This window comes from Notolepis coatsorum (assembly GCF_963971535.1).
Source record: "Notolepis coatsorum genome assembly, chromosome: 1".
Taxonomy (NCBI): domain Eukaryota; kingdom Metazoa; phylum Chordata; class Actinopteri; order Aulopiformes; family Paralepididae; genus Notolepis; species Notolepis coatsorum.
The window spans coordinates 49,226,948-49,240,271 of record NC_140165.1 but is presented as its reverse complement, the minus strand read 5'-3'; positions in this window follow the sequence as shown (position 1 = coordinate 49,240,271).

Here is a 13,324-nt window from a genome sequence, read left to right as displayed (position 1 = left end):
GTACAGAGTATCACCTTCTACAACACAATAACCCCCCCCCCCCCCTGTCACTGAGTAGTGATTCTGATTAACAATTCCAGTTCTCGTTTCCCATCCCTGCAGGCGAATGGAGGCAGGTAGCTGGACAGGATGGCCCCCTTGACCCTCAAGCTCAGATCAGAAGGCCCAGAGCTACCCGAACAGCATATGCTGTGAGAAACAACTTGCAGGACTTCTTCTCATCGCCTCATGGTCTTGTGCCATGGCAAACTGCCACTATAAGAAGAGGCAGATTATAATATATATGAAGTGGTCTCCTCCCTGCTCTTCTTCAGATGATGGAGCTCCTCTCCCAGCTGCTGAATGGTGCAGAGCTCAGTCAAACTGGCCAGAGTCATCTCTCTAAACTCTTTGGGCAGCAGTGACCGGTGAGCGATGGGTCCCATGGTGAAGGAGGTATGGAGCTAGGCGCGCTACCAGGTCGTCAAACTTGTGACTGTCCATTCGGAAGTAACTAAAATGTTTCTCTTCATCAAAACTTTGCATGTCCTTCACCAACATGCTGAACTCCCCTTCCTCATCCCTTTCTGGACCAGTTTGGAGGGTGTGGATGGGTGGACTGGTCATTCATCACCTTCTTCTCATTATAGACAGTATAGTCAGCAAACAGCTCCTCTGGATGGGCCAACAGAGTCTCCTCCTTGTGTTTTTTCTTGCTTTTAGAGGAACACACCAACATTTTGGGAAATTAGCTTACTGTCTTCTCCAGAGAGAGACAAGAAGATAGATACCAGTTTCCGCTCTGTGCGTTCAGTAGAAAGCTATCTGGCTGCACGTTAGCTTAGCTTAGAACAATGAATGGAAGCATGCAGCCAGATAGCTTTCTACTGAACACACAGAGAGGAAACTGGTATCTATCTTCTTGTCTCTCTCTGGAGAAGATGGTAAGCTAATTTCCCAAAATGTATAAAACCTTTAACTAAATCTTCAATCTTCAATGGACTAGAATACTCTAGGTAAACAGCTAGTGGATATTCCAGTGGCTACTGTATATAAACAGCCATGAACATATTCCCTTCAAAGTTACGAGTGAATACTCCTTTTATGAAATTATGATTGTGCCATGGTCCCAATACCAGAAACTTCAGAGGGAAGGCATGTCAGCCACTCAAGTCATCAATTTAAAATTAAAAAAACACACTTGAGTAAAAGTCTAAAAGTTTCTACTTTTAAATGTACTTAGGTACTAAAAGTAAAAGTAAAAACCTTTTTTCTGACTGTATTCTTCTGATAGCGGATGTTTCTACCCTGTGTTAAAATGTACATTATTGTTATTCAATGTTGTGTTCGTTATTGAAAAAGAAAATTTAAGAGCTTGTTTTTCAGTCTATTATTAAATGTATTTAACCCGTTGACTTTACACTGTAGTCTATTTGTATGTATGTGTATTTAAAACAATGATATGGACAGATTGGTATTTGCAAGTTTTTTAGTAACATATTTATAACAATATAACATAACAATATAAAATAAATAATTAATAAATAAATAAATAAATAACAATATAACATAACAATATACAAAATTATTAATAAATAAATAACAATATAACAATATAAAATAAATAATTAATAAATAACAATATAACATAACAATATAAAATAAATTATTAATAAATAAATAACAATATAACATAACAATATAAAATAAATAATTAATAAATAACAATATAACATAATATAAAATAAATAATTAATAAATAACAATATAACATAACAATATAAAATAAATAATAAATAAATAAATAACAATGTAAAAAAAAAAAAAAAAATTTTCTACAGAACTGCAGCCCCCATCATCGAAACTGGGAAATAAACAAAAGAGAACTGAACCAAAACCAGAATCACCACCACAACCAAATATGGGAAACACCATCAGATACTGTAAAAGATGCATTTCTGAATGCAGAAGGATGTTGGCGTAGGATCTTTAACATTGGGAGGGACTTTAATGTCATAACAGCAAAATGGGGGAGTGGCATCGATGATAGCCTTTGCTTCATTGCTAATGACCAATGGGAATATTAGTTTATACTATATTATATAATAAAAAGTATGTATTTTGATTTAGTTGTACACCTCGAGTGCAAAATGGGGCTAACACACATGTTTTTCTTTTCTATTTAAATAATACAAAGAAATGTACATTTATTTTTGGCAGGTATTAGTACATAGCTGTACAATATGTCCAGGGGCATGAGGTAACAAGACAAAAAAAAGTTATTCTTCCACTTCCACTTCCAATCACACACGCACACAACTGAACAGTGGGTGAAACACAATGTCTGCCACGTTTCCTCTTTTGTGATTCATTACCCATCCCTAGTATGCAGATCATACAGCCTTGGTCAGTCCCTACAGCCTGACAACTCATCCCTGGGTGGACAATTTCCATAACCTCTTAACACTTTGATTGCCGGAAAACGCTTTTTCACGTCATTCAGAGCCATGCTAAAGGTGCCGAGGACGCCGTAACTCGTCTTTGATATCAATATTTCAAAAATCTGTGATCGAAATCATATTTTCTTTCCGGAGCCCTGAGATGTGCTGGTGGGCTCCCACCAACTGTCTAACGGTTCGAGAGCGCCATCTGGTGGCCGATCGGCAGATCGGCCAAGAGGGAGGGGCGCCCCAAACAGGAAGTGCTCATCCATATGAGCTCCGGGCACTCGCGTCCGGTAGCCGGACTCCATCTCAACACACTGGATGATCAATCGCTCGCCCTAACTCAATAAACAACGTTATTTGGACGTATATAGTATTATACAAGCTGGAAATGGTTCATCAGGATAAACATCCCATAATCGAAAACGGTCTACACCACGCTGATCGTCCAACGGCGTGAGGAAGATCCGGTAAGATTCAGCGTTATTTTTGAACGTGTTCCATATAAACTGTTATGATGAACATATGACCCACACTAGATGAATGATATAACGCTGCCCACGGAATTATAAACGATCCCCCGCCCATCCGGTCATCATCAGATCATACGTAGATCATTCTAGAAGTACGTCCAATTGAAAAATTTTATATCGCCCCGATTGCCATCAAACTGTATTTCATCATCAATATAATGCATTTGGGGCTATAGATCACGTTCTGGAGAAAGCTGCAGAAAGAGATGAAAACATACTTATACATTAGACCATACTTTACTATGAATATGTGAATGAAAAAGTTTAACGTTGCTACACAATGAACAATACATATAGGACTTTGAATGGGCCCTAATAATGGCAATGTAGCAATAGAATTTAAAAAGTTATAGCCATGCAAAGAAGGGGTACTTCTCCATAGACAAATAGAGCTGGCAATCTATGGTATATCATGAATTTAACCCATGGCAATCAAAGTGTTAAGCATTGGACGGCCCAACGTCGGCTCGTCACGCAATCAAGAACACGCTCCCGACCCTAGGACAGACTGATTTCTGGACTGAGTGAGATGATGTGGGGGAAATTGTTGGTATAATGTCTAAATCTGACAAAAGCCCAGAGTTTGGCATTAACTCAAATCCCATCCGTGTGTATGACTTGTACGAGACGTTGCTAAGAGCCTATTCCCCTACCCCCCCCCCCCCCCCCCCCCTGCTGCAACTGTGGTCCAGGAAATAACTTTTCCTCCCTCCCTCCCTCCCTCCGAATTGTGCAGACACACTTGTGCTGAGCTGCAGCGGACATATGCATACGCCGTCTCAATGACCTACTGTAGTCGGGCATGTTATCAACAGATGGACCTGGTTGATGCTTCACTACCACTGATGATGAAGATGAACCTGGTTGATGCTTCACTACCACTGATGATGAAGATGGACCTGATTGATGCTTCACTACCACTGATGATGACGATGGACCTGGTTGATGCTTCACCTTCTATGGTTTCTCTATACTCCAGTGCTCTCTGACAGATCTATGGTTTCTCTATACTCCAGTGCTCTCTGACAGATCTATGGTTTCTCTATACTCCAGTGCTCTCTGACAGATCTATGGTTTCAAATAATAAATAAATAAACAGGGATTAGATGGTGTTGGTTCATAAATTAAAAAAAAATATTTACATCTCAGGCCAGGTCTGAGAGACAGATCCCTGGAACACGTGTTCAACCTCCAGGTTATACAGCATTTTGTGTATTTTGAATTGGGCATGTGCCCTTACTGCAAGTGGCAGACGTCTCAGCATATCCGTCACTGTTGTCGCAAAATGGCCTTCAGCAGTGTTCATTTGGTCCTCCCTCTCAGCTCTGCGCTTGTCAATGGCTTCCAGCCTCAACATTATGGGATTGTCTTCCTGCCCTCTTTGCCTCTTCCTCCTCGGGGTGCTGGTCCCTGGGGCGCTTGAACTGCGACTGGCAACCTAAAATATATGAGGGTGACAGATTGAACATTTCAATTGTAAAGCATATATGCATATTGATTTCCATTCAAAGTACAACTACTGGAGCTAGGATAAATAGCTAGCAACTCAGAAAAGCAAGCCCCTGTTAAATTAAAGTGGGACTGCTATTGCTATAACCAGGTAACATTTTACTTACTGACGGAGAACAGGCTGGTGGTGGACGTAGTTCGTGGTGAGGAGGCCACTCGGAACTGCAAGTGGAAACCTAAAATATATGAGGGTGACAGATTGGACATTTCAATTGTAAAGCATATATGCATATTGATTTCCATTCAAAGTACAACTACTGGATGGAACTAGGATAAATAGCTAGCAACTCAGAAAAGCAAGCCCCTGTTAAATTAAAGTGGGACTGCTATTGCTATAACCAGGTAACATTTTACTTACTGACGGAGAACAGGCTGGTGGTGGCCGTGGTTCATAGTGAGGAGGCCACTCGGAACTGCAAGTGGAAACCTAAAATATATGAGGGTGACAGATTGGACATTTCAATTGTAAAACATATATGCATATTGATTTCCATTCAAAGTACAACTACTGGAGCTAGGATAAATAGCTAGCAACTCAGAAAAGCAAGCCCCTGTTAAATTAAAGTGGGACTGCTATTGCTATAACCAGGTAACATTTTACTTACTGACGGAGAACAGGCTGATGGTGGCCGTGGTTCATAGTGAGGAGGCCACTCGGAACTGCGACTGGCAACCTAAAATATATGAGGGTGACAGATTGGACATTTCAATTGTAAAGCATATGCATATTGATTTCCATTCAAAGTACAACTACTGGATGGAACTAGGATAAATAGCTAGCAACTCAGAAAAGCAAGCCCCTGTTAAATTAAAGTGGGACTGCTATTGCTATAACCAGGTAACATTTTACTTACTGATGGAGAACAGGCTGGTGGTGGCCGTGGTTCATAGTGAGGAGGCCACTCGGAACTGCAAGTGGAAACCTAAAATATATGAGGGTGACAGATTGGACATTTCAATTGTAAAGCATATGCATATTGATTTCCATTCAAAGTACAACTACTGGAGCTAGGATAAATAGCTAGCAACTCAGAAAAGCAAGCCCCTATTAAATTAAAGTGGGACTGCTATTGCTATAACCAGGTAACATTTTACTTACTGACGGAGAACAGGCTGGTGGTGGACGTGGTTCATGGTGAGAAGGCCACTCGGAACTGCGACTGGCAACCTAAAATATATGAGGGTGACAGATTGGACATTTCAATTGTAAAGCATATATGCATATTGATTTCCATTCAAAGTACAACTACTGGAGCTAGGATAAATAGATCAGAATCAGAATGGTCTTTATTGCGAAGTAGCCATATAACCAGGAATACAATAACTCACTTACCTCACTGGGGACATTTGTGTCTGTCTCTCTGGTTTTAATAAAACCGTCCAGCCATGACAGCATTGTATAGATCGGGGGGAGGCCAACTCCACTTGCCCCATCCCCACTTTTCCCCTTCAGCTTTTTTTTTGCTTTGGCCAATCTGTGTGAATGAATGAACGAATGAAAACTTGATTTAACAGATTGCAGAATGGGTACAATACAGTACAACTCAATACACACAATTATTAAAAGGGGATGCAGACCAGAGAAAGACTTTTGTCTTGTTTACACCAGGGTCCCCTATTTTCAATTAATAATTATACATACCGGTCGCGCAGGTACTTCCATTTGGCTTTGCAAATAGCCACATCCTTGCCCAAGGTATGGGAAATTTCATTCCACGAATTACAGCTCTTTTGATGGTCTTTATAATCCGGGAGTGATGTATCGTACAGATGTCTGTACCTTTGTACTTCTGTGGAAAGTCTCCTCAAATTGAGCGTCTGTCTGCGCCATTGTTGTTACCACAAGATGGCGATGGCGTCACAGGCTCATCTCTCTCCTCGCGCCACAAATCGCTGGCACGGCGTCACATTAAATGCAGTTCGATGTCAACCAAAACGCAGAGCAGCGTTTTGTGTGACACCAAGTCAGCGGCGCGGATGTCCGCGCGTCAGAAAATTGGAGCTTCGCACCTGTGGGTCTGCTGTCCGCTGAGATCAAAGCTCAAGAGTCTGCGCGGACCTCCGCGGAGTCTGCTCTGTGTACAGTCTGCTGGACTATGGGAGCGCCTTTACACACACGCAAACACACAAACACCCAGAGCGGGGGACCCGAGGGACACATTATCTTTGGCCCCCACTCTCCATGGAGAAACACGTGCTGAAACCCCCCCTTCCTACCTCCTCTTCCCACCTGTTTTTCTTTGCCCCAGACGACAGCCCGACAGCCATCAATCATCAAACCAGGGAGAGGTGTGTCCAACTACCAATGTATAAATGATGTGACGGTGTACTATCGGGGCCACTCGCAACTGTGCTCTCCCTGCGTGGAGGTACATGCCTGGGGTCCGGATTGTGGTCTATTCCTGTGCCGTGAGATTGTAGTAAACTTCTCGCAGACTAAGCCATCTGACTCCAGTTTCCTATCTGCTCACCTCGCCGACATTCAACCAAAAAGAACTCATTGCTAATTTACATTATAATTGGAGGCCAACCGCTGGGATTGATTGATCGGAAATTGATAAGGAAATAAATTGTATATGTGGGGGCACAGGAGGGATAGATCATAGTCTGTTTTTTTTTTTTTATCCCCTGTGCACTCGTCCCGGGATCGACTGACGAGTCGTATCGGCTGAATGCAGGTGGTCCAGGTCGTCTAGGACGGACGCCGGTGCTGTTTCTTCAATGACAAAGGTGAGCAGAAAATCTGCAGTAATTTCTGCAATTGGCCATTCCAAATTTAGAATTGTTTTGTCATTTTAATGAGGAAATGTACCTGTGTCTGCTGACATCTGTGATGACATGAATATTGTCTCTGAAACACATGTAGTGTGAGGCACATGGTTAACACTTTGAATGCCCAAAACGAGCCGATCAGATTCATTGTGGACCCTCAGAACAGCATGTAATATGTCTTTACAGTACGTAGCATTGGATCAATAAAAGGATAGATTTTTGGAATGGCGATCAGGAATTGGAATAATCTTTTTGGATACCATCTGATCTCAGGTAAGGAATCTATTTTACCAGTCTTAAGATAATCAGACCTGTTTTCACTGAGATATAAGCTTTTCCCCTATGTGTGATATGGCTGTTTGACTGTGCGAGCGATCAGGAACTAAGAAAATCGATTTTCAGCTCACGGCACCAGCGTGCATACGTACACATATGTGACCGCGTCCAGCGTGCGCGCCTACAACTCGGCGTCCTGAGTTCCTGACAAAAGGGATTTTTTTTTGTTCTATATATATACTTACAGTTCGAGGGTTGAAGCACATATTTAGTATAACAGCGAACACTTATAATAACTCTAATTGTGTTTAAATTGTGTTTAAAAATGGCTCCTTGAGACAGACTCTGATCCTCGTCTCACGAAGCCGTGGGGGCTGTACCATGGCCTGTCCCATTTTTGCATGTGAAAGGCTGCTGTTAATGTGAGGTACGCCCACACTAGTGTGTTTATAACCTGTAGCCCACAGAACGCTTTTTTGCTGCTCAAATAACACACCGTTAACATGGCCGCACAAAGATTATCAGCTGCTCTTAATAGAGGAAGAGATGGAATGATTATCGACTCCTCTGCGTTAATGAGTGACCACATAACTGATTACTTCGGTGACAACGACGACGGTGGTGAGCGACCAGCTCTATCATCCGACGATGAGGAAACTGATGGTGCAGGCGAACTTGTCCCAGATCCAATCGATCCAAACGATGGTGAGACAGACGATGAGGAAGACGGAGACATTTGCGTTGAAACTGTAGCATTGGGCTTTTCAGCTGAATCGACCATGCGATCAGTTGAAAAGATGTCTGGTTTAACGGTGGAGGGCGAAATAGAAGAGGAACTCCGAAAGATACAAGCGTTCGACTGTAAGTGCCAGACACGCCGAAAGGAAAATTCTGAACGATCGACCCTGTCTTGTTAAAAAAAACTGTCGGTTGAGCTAATCTACCAAAACAGATTGGACACCGCGTCATTGACACCAAGAGAAAGGGACATGTGTCTGTTGTCCATTATTGGAACATGCCAAAATGTTTCAGAGATGACGCAAAGTACAAAGAAAGTCAACGCTATACGCCTGGCTTCAAGGACAACGTACAGATTCCACGACGTTGTCGTCTGTCGTCCAACGTTCTGTTTCATTTATGGGTAAGTGTCTTTATGCTTGTATATTGTATTGGACGTAGATGTATTGTATTGGACGTATATGTATGTTTAGCAATAGGTTTAAATAGGTTTAAAGTGTAGAGATAGTCGTCGAATCCTATTCTACCCTGCGAGGGCGTCCAGTTTGGATATTCTGGGTAGTGTAGTTTTTGTGCGGCCATTTTGTAATGCACATCGCTAGGATATGAATTCTTAAAAAACACCTGAATGTAAACAAGAGTGATTGATTGATTGCAGGGCTGTACGCTAAGCTTTTTCACTAGGGGCACACTTGCCCCTATTTTAGGGGCACATTTTTAAATAACAATTTTACCATTATAGTGCAAAAAAATATGTTCCTCCTGCCTCATTACTGTGGTCCTTTTATTTAACATTTAAGTGCTTTTGTTGTCAGGTTTGTATCTTTTATAATGAACCAACTAGGGCTGGGCGATATGGCCTAAATATGATATCACGATATTTTCTGACCTTTCGGCGATACACGATACACATCACAATGTTTTTCTTTTTTACCCCAAACAATTCATTATGAGGCTTACCAAGACAGTATGAGTTTGCAAGCTAACATTAAAGACAAAATAAAATACCCATGCATTTAGCATTTTTATATTATATATTAGATTTAGATTATTGGATTATTAGATTATATATTGCATATATTTAGCAATGAGATATTATATGATTTAGATATGAAATATGATGAATTGAAAATGGGGGACCCTGATGTAAACAAGACAAAAGTCTTTCTCTGGTCTGCATCCCCTTAACAATTGTATGTATTGAGCTGTACTGTACCCATTCTGCAATATGTTAATAAAGTTTTAAACCAATCAATCAATAAATAAATAAATAGCATTTTAGCATTTTTATGAAACTACTGTATATTTGTATGTCTCTAAATGTTTTGATGAATTGAAAATGGAGGACCCTTATGTAAAAAAGCCGAAAGTCTTTCTCTGGTCTTCATCCTCCTGTACTGTATTGTACCCATTATGCAATCTGTTAATAAAGTTCTCATTCATTCATTCTGACGGAAAACAGAATCATTTTGATTGACAGTAGAGTCTGCCAATTACGTCACAACGCTTGCACCCGCCCTGCTGTTCTTAGCACCAATCGGCAAGCGCATTTGTTTTTGACTTCCTGAATGCCCCGTGTGCTGACATCAACAAAGCTACTTACATTAGCTCCCCGCGGCCCACGAGTAGGAGACCAGTGCTCTGCAGGATGACTAAATGAGGCATAATGATTTTACCTCAACGAATGTTATAATAAAAGCCTTTCCATACATCTGTCTGATTGAAAACTTTATTAACAGACCGCGGAATGGGCATATCTCAGCACAGGCTGAGATATGAACGAGTAACGTGTGGACCAGATTGACGCGACACAAGGTTTACACAACAGCCCCCACCCCTTGTTTTATTGTATTTGTACCTGTACTACCTGCTGTCAGCTGTTTATCTCTCTCTGTGAGCTTGATTAGCTCACGTTAGCTAGCGTTAGCTCCGCGGCTAACCCTGAACTAAATCAATGACATCATTTCGAGTAGTTTTCACTGCACATAGAAGCAGCCAAACAGCGGGAGCATTTCGGGAGCATATGGCCAAAACCCAGTTAGGAACCATCGATTCCCATCCCTACTACTAACTTTACTTTTCTTCATAGCTAAATCAGACAGCCAGTCTATCAGAGTGAGTGCTCAGTTGATTTTCCCCGCTGATCATACCTGAGTGCTCAGCGTCATCACACGCCTTGGATCATTTAGGAGTGAAATGCGAATGCAAGGCTTGAAATCCCTACTCGCAAGCCCGCCCCCAAATATTATTTACCAATCGCAACGGCCAATTAAAGGGGCAATTTGCGATGAGATCATCGCAGCGTACAGCCCTGGATTGAAAAGTTTATTAACAGATTGCAGAATGGGTACAGTACAGTACAGCTCAATACATACAATTGTTAAGGGGATGCAGACCAGAGAAAGACTTTCATCTTGTTTACATCAGGGTCCCCCATTTTCAATTCATCATAACATAATATATGACATACATGACATACAGATAGACAGTGTGTACAATGTGTGTATTTCATTCATTCATTCTCTTCCCTATTGTTAACATTTTTGTTTAGGATCAGCGATGCGCTTCTCAAAAGCCTTTTCAAACACTACAAGACGGATGGCCTCACACCACGTGAGAGGAAGAAACAACCGAGAAATCACAAGCGTTTTTTGTCTCTTTTTGACGTAAAAAGGGTTGTGAAATTTCTGATCAACTATGCTGTCCTACATGCGATTGTGTTGCCTGGTCGTCACGCTGGTCACAAGGATTTCACTGCAAAGTTACTGCCAACCAATCTGACCAAAGCTTCCCTGTGGCGCTGTTACAGCAATATAGAAGGTATGTTATGACACACTTGCACACACACACACACACAAACAAACTTGTGTAAAACCACCCCTTGCTCTCTCTCTTTCTCTCTCACACACACACACACATGGCTCCCACTTTTCCATTACAACAATAACTGTGAACTTGCATTGCTGCACTATACAGATTATATTCTATTCTACCAATCTAACAAAAACACTTGTCTTTTCAGGATTTCGTGTTGTTGGTCAGAGATCCTTCCTTCGGTTGTGGAAAGCACTCCTTCCGCAGATAATGATCACAAAACCCAGGACAGATCTGTGTTCTCAATGCTACACCAACAATCACCAATTAAGGCAAGCCGCGGGGAGGCCAGAGAAGCTGCAGGTGGAGAAACTCCAGGTGTGTACAGTCTACTTTCACTACTACACTACAGACGGTTTTTTACCACCATCTATTCCCCTGTACCCGCGTCCATAGCGCAGCATTCAAACAGAGCTGTCAGACGGTCTCTACCACCATCTATTCCCCTGTACCCCCGTCCATAGTGGCTTGTTTACAGCCTTACGTCTATGTTGCTTCAACACACATGACAGGGAAGTCAGCCTTTTCCTTTGATGCCTCTAACTCATGGAATGTCCTTCAACTCACGCTGAAATTGGAGGTTCTCCCTTCCCTTGGAATGTTTAAACGTATGATTTCAGACCATTGTGTGACTACCTGTAACTGTTTTAGTTGATATTTTTTAACTATTTTGAAACGTTTAAAAAATTTTACTCTGTTGTTTACATTTCTGTGAATATTGTTTATTTATTTATTTTTTGATTATCTTTTCCCCCCTCCTTTTTAGTCGTTATGCCAATTCCCAACCCCCCTTCCTGGTTGTTGCGCACCCCCCCCCCTACTGTTGGTCCGGGAGGCCGGAGACTGTCGCATGCTTTCCTCCGACGCATGTGCAGCCAGCCTGGCAGCGCAGATTCTCACCGGGAGAGTGTAACGTGTGGAAGGTCGCACTACCTCTCTCCAGATCCTACCCTCGCTGAGCAGGCGCCCCGACCGAACTGTAGGGGTCGCTGTCCACAACGCCCAGGACCCACCCACGGCTCCCCTCCCCCTAACTCAGCCAAACGAGTTAGTATAGCGATCAGCCCGAGCCAAGGCAATGCTGACTCTCCGGGAGTCGAGACCGCAGCCTCTTGCATTGGTGACGAGCACAATCTCCGCTACGCCACCTGACCGCCACCGTGAATATTGTTTTTATTATGTACTGTACAATCGTCATTTCTGTAAATGAGGGAAACCTCAGATGCTTACGATTTTAAATAAAGGTTGAAATGAAAACCAATGCAAAGGGTGGAAAATACAGCCAACTTGGCTAGATTTGGTAATGAATGACCGAAGAGCTAGTAAGTCGACCGAAATCAATTGGCAACATATCACCGGTACTAGCTAGCTGTTGACATGCAAAAGTTATGCCAAGATAGATTACTGACAATGTGAGCAATGTTCTTTGGATATAGCTAGATAATGTTACAGCTACAGATTTGATCAATTACATTAACTCAATCAGTGCCATCCACGTAATATTACATGTTTGCTCACCAGCGGTTGAGTGCCAATCATGTAATATTACGTTTTTCGATAATTTTTCCTTTTTTTCTATTTTAATATTCTATTCAATGTCACAGACCTGAATGTTGCCGTTAACACTATGTGGACCGTCCACGAGTTAACTCGTGATTCGATTCCACCCGTTGAGGACCAGAGCCACGAGTTAAGAGTTGTTATTGTTTTATTCCACATTTATAACGCTATTAACGTCCGCAATCGACATGCAGGACCTACCCACATATTTGATTTTCGAAACATGCAATACCGGCCAGATCCGCTTAGGGGCGCCATCGCTCCACTGCAGTATCATTGAGGGCGATTGAAAAACAATTATTTTCACTGTCTGTGGGCTTTTCATATGAGCCTTGGTTCCAAACGAAGACCCTCCATCTTTTATCCCGTTACCGAACGCATATTTCAGCCTGGAATAATGGGATTTATGAATAGCCAATGGACCTATCGATCTACCAGATTCCGATGACTAATGACGAAATGCTGCCGGCGATCACATGGCCTGACGGTAGGATACTATTCCCCCAAATTACAGCTGGATTGGACATTGTTTTAAAACCTAACGTGATCGATCAGTGACATTGGCTACCTGAACGCACACTGTATTGCTAATCAATAATACTAATCGGCGTTCCCCGCCGCCCCCATTTCATCCATAGA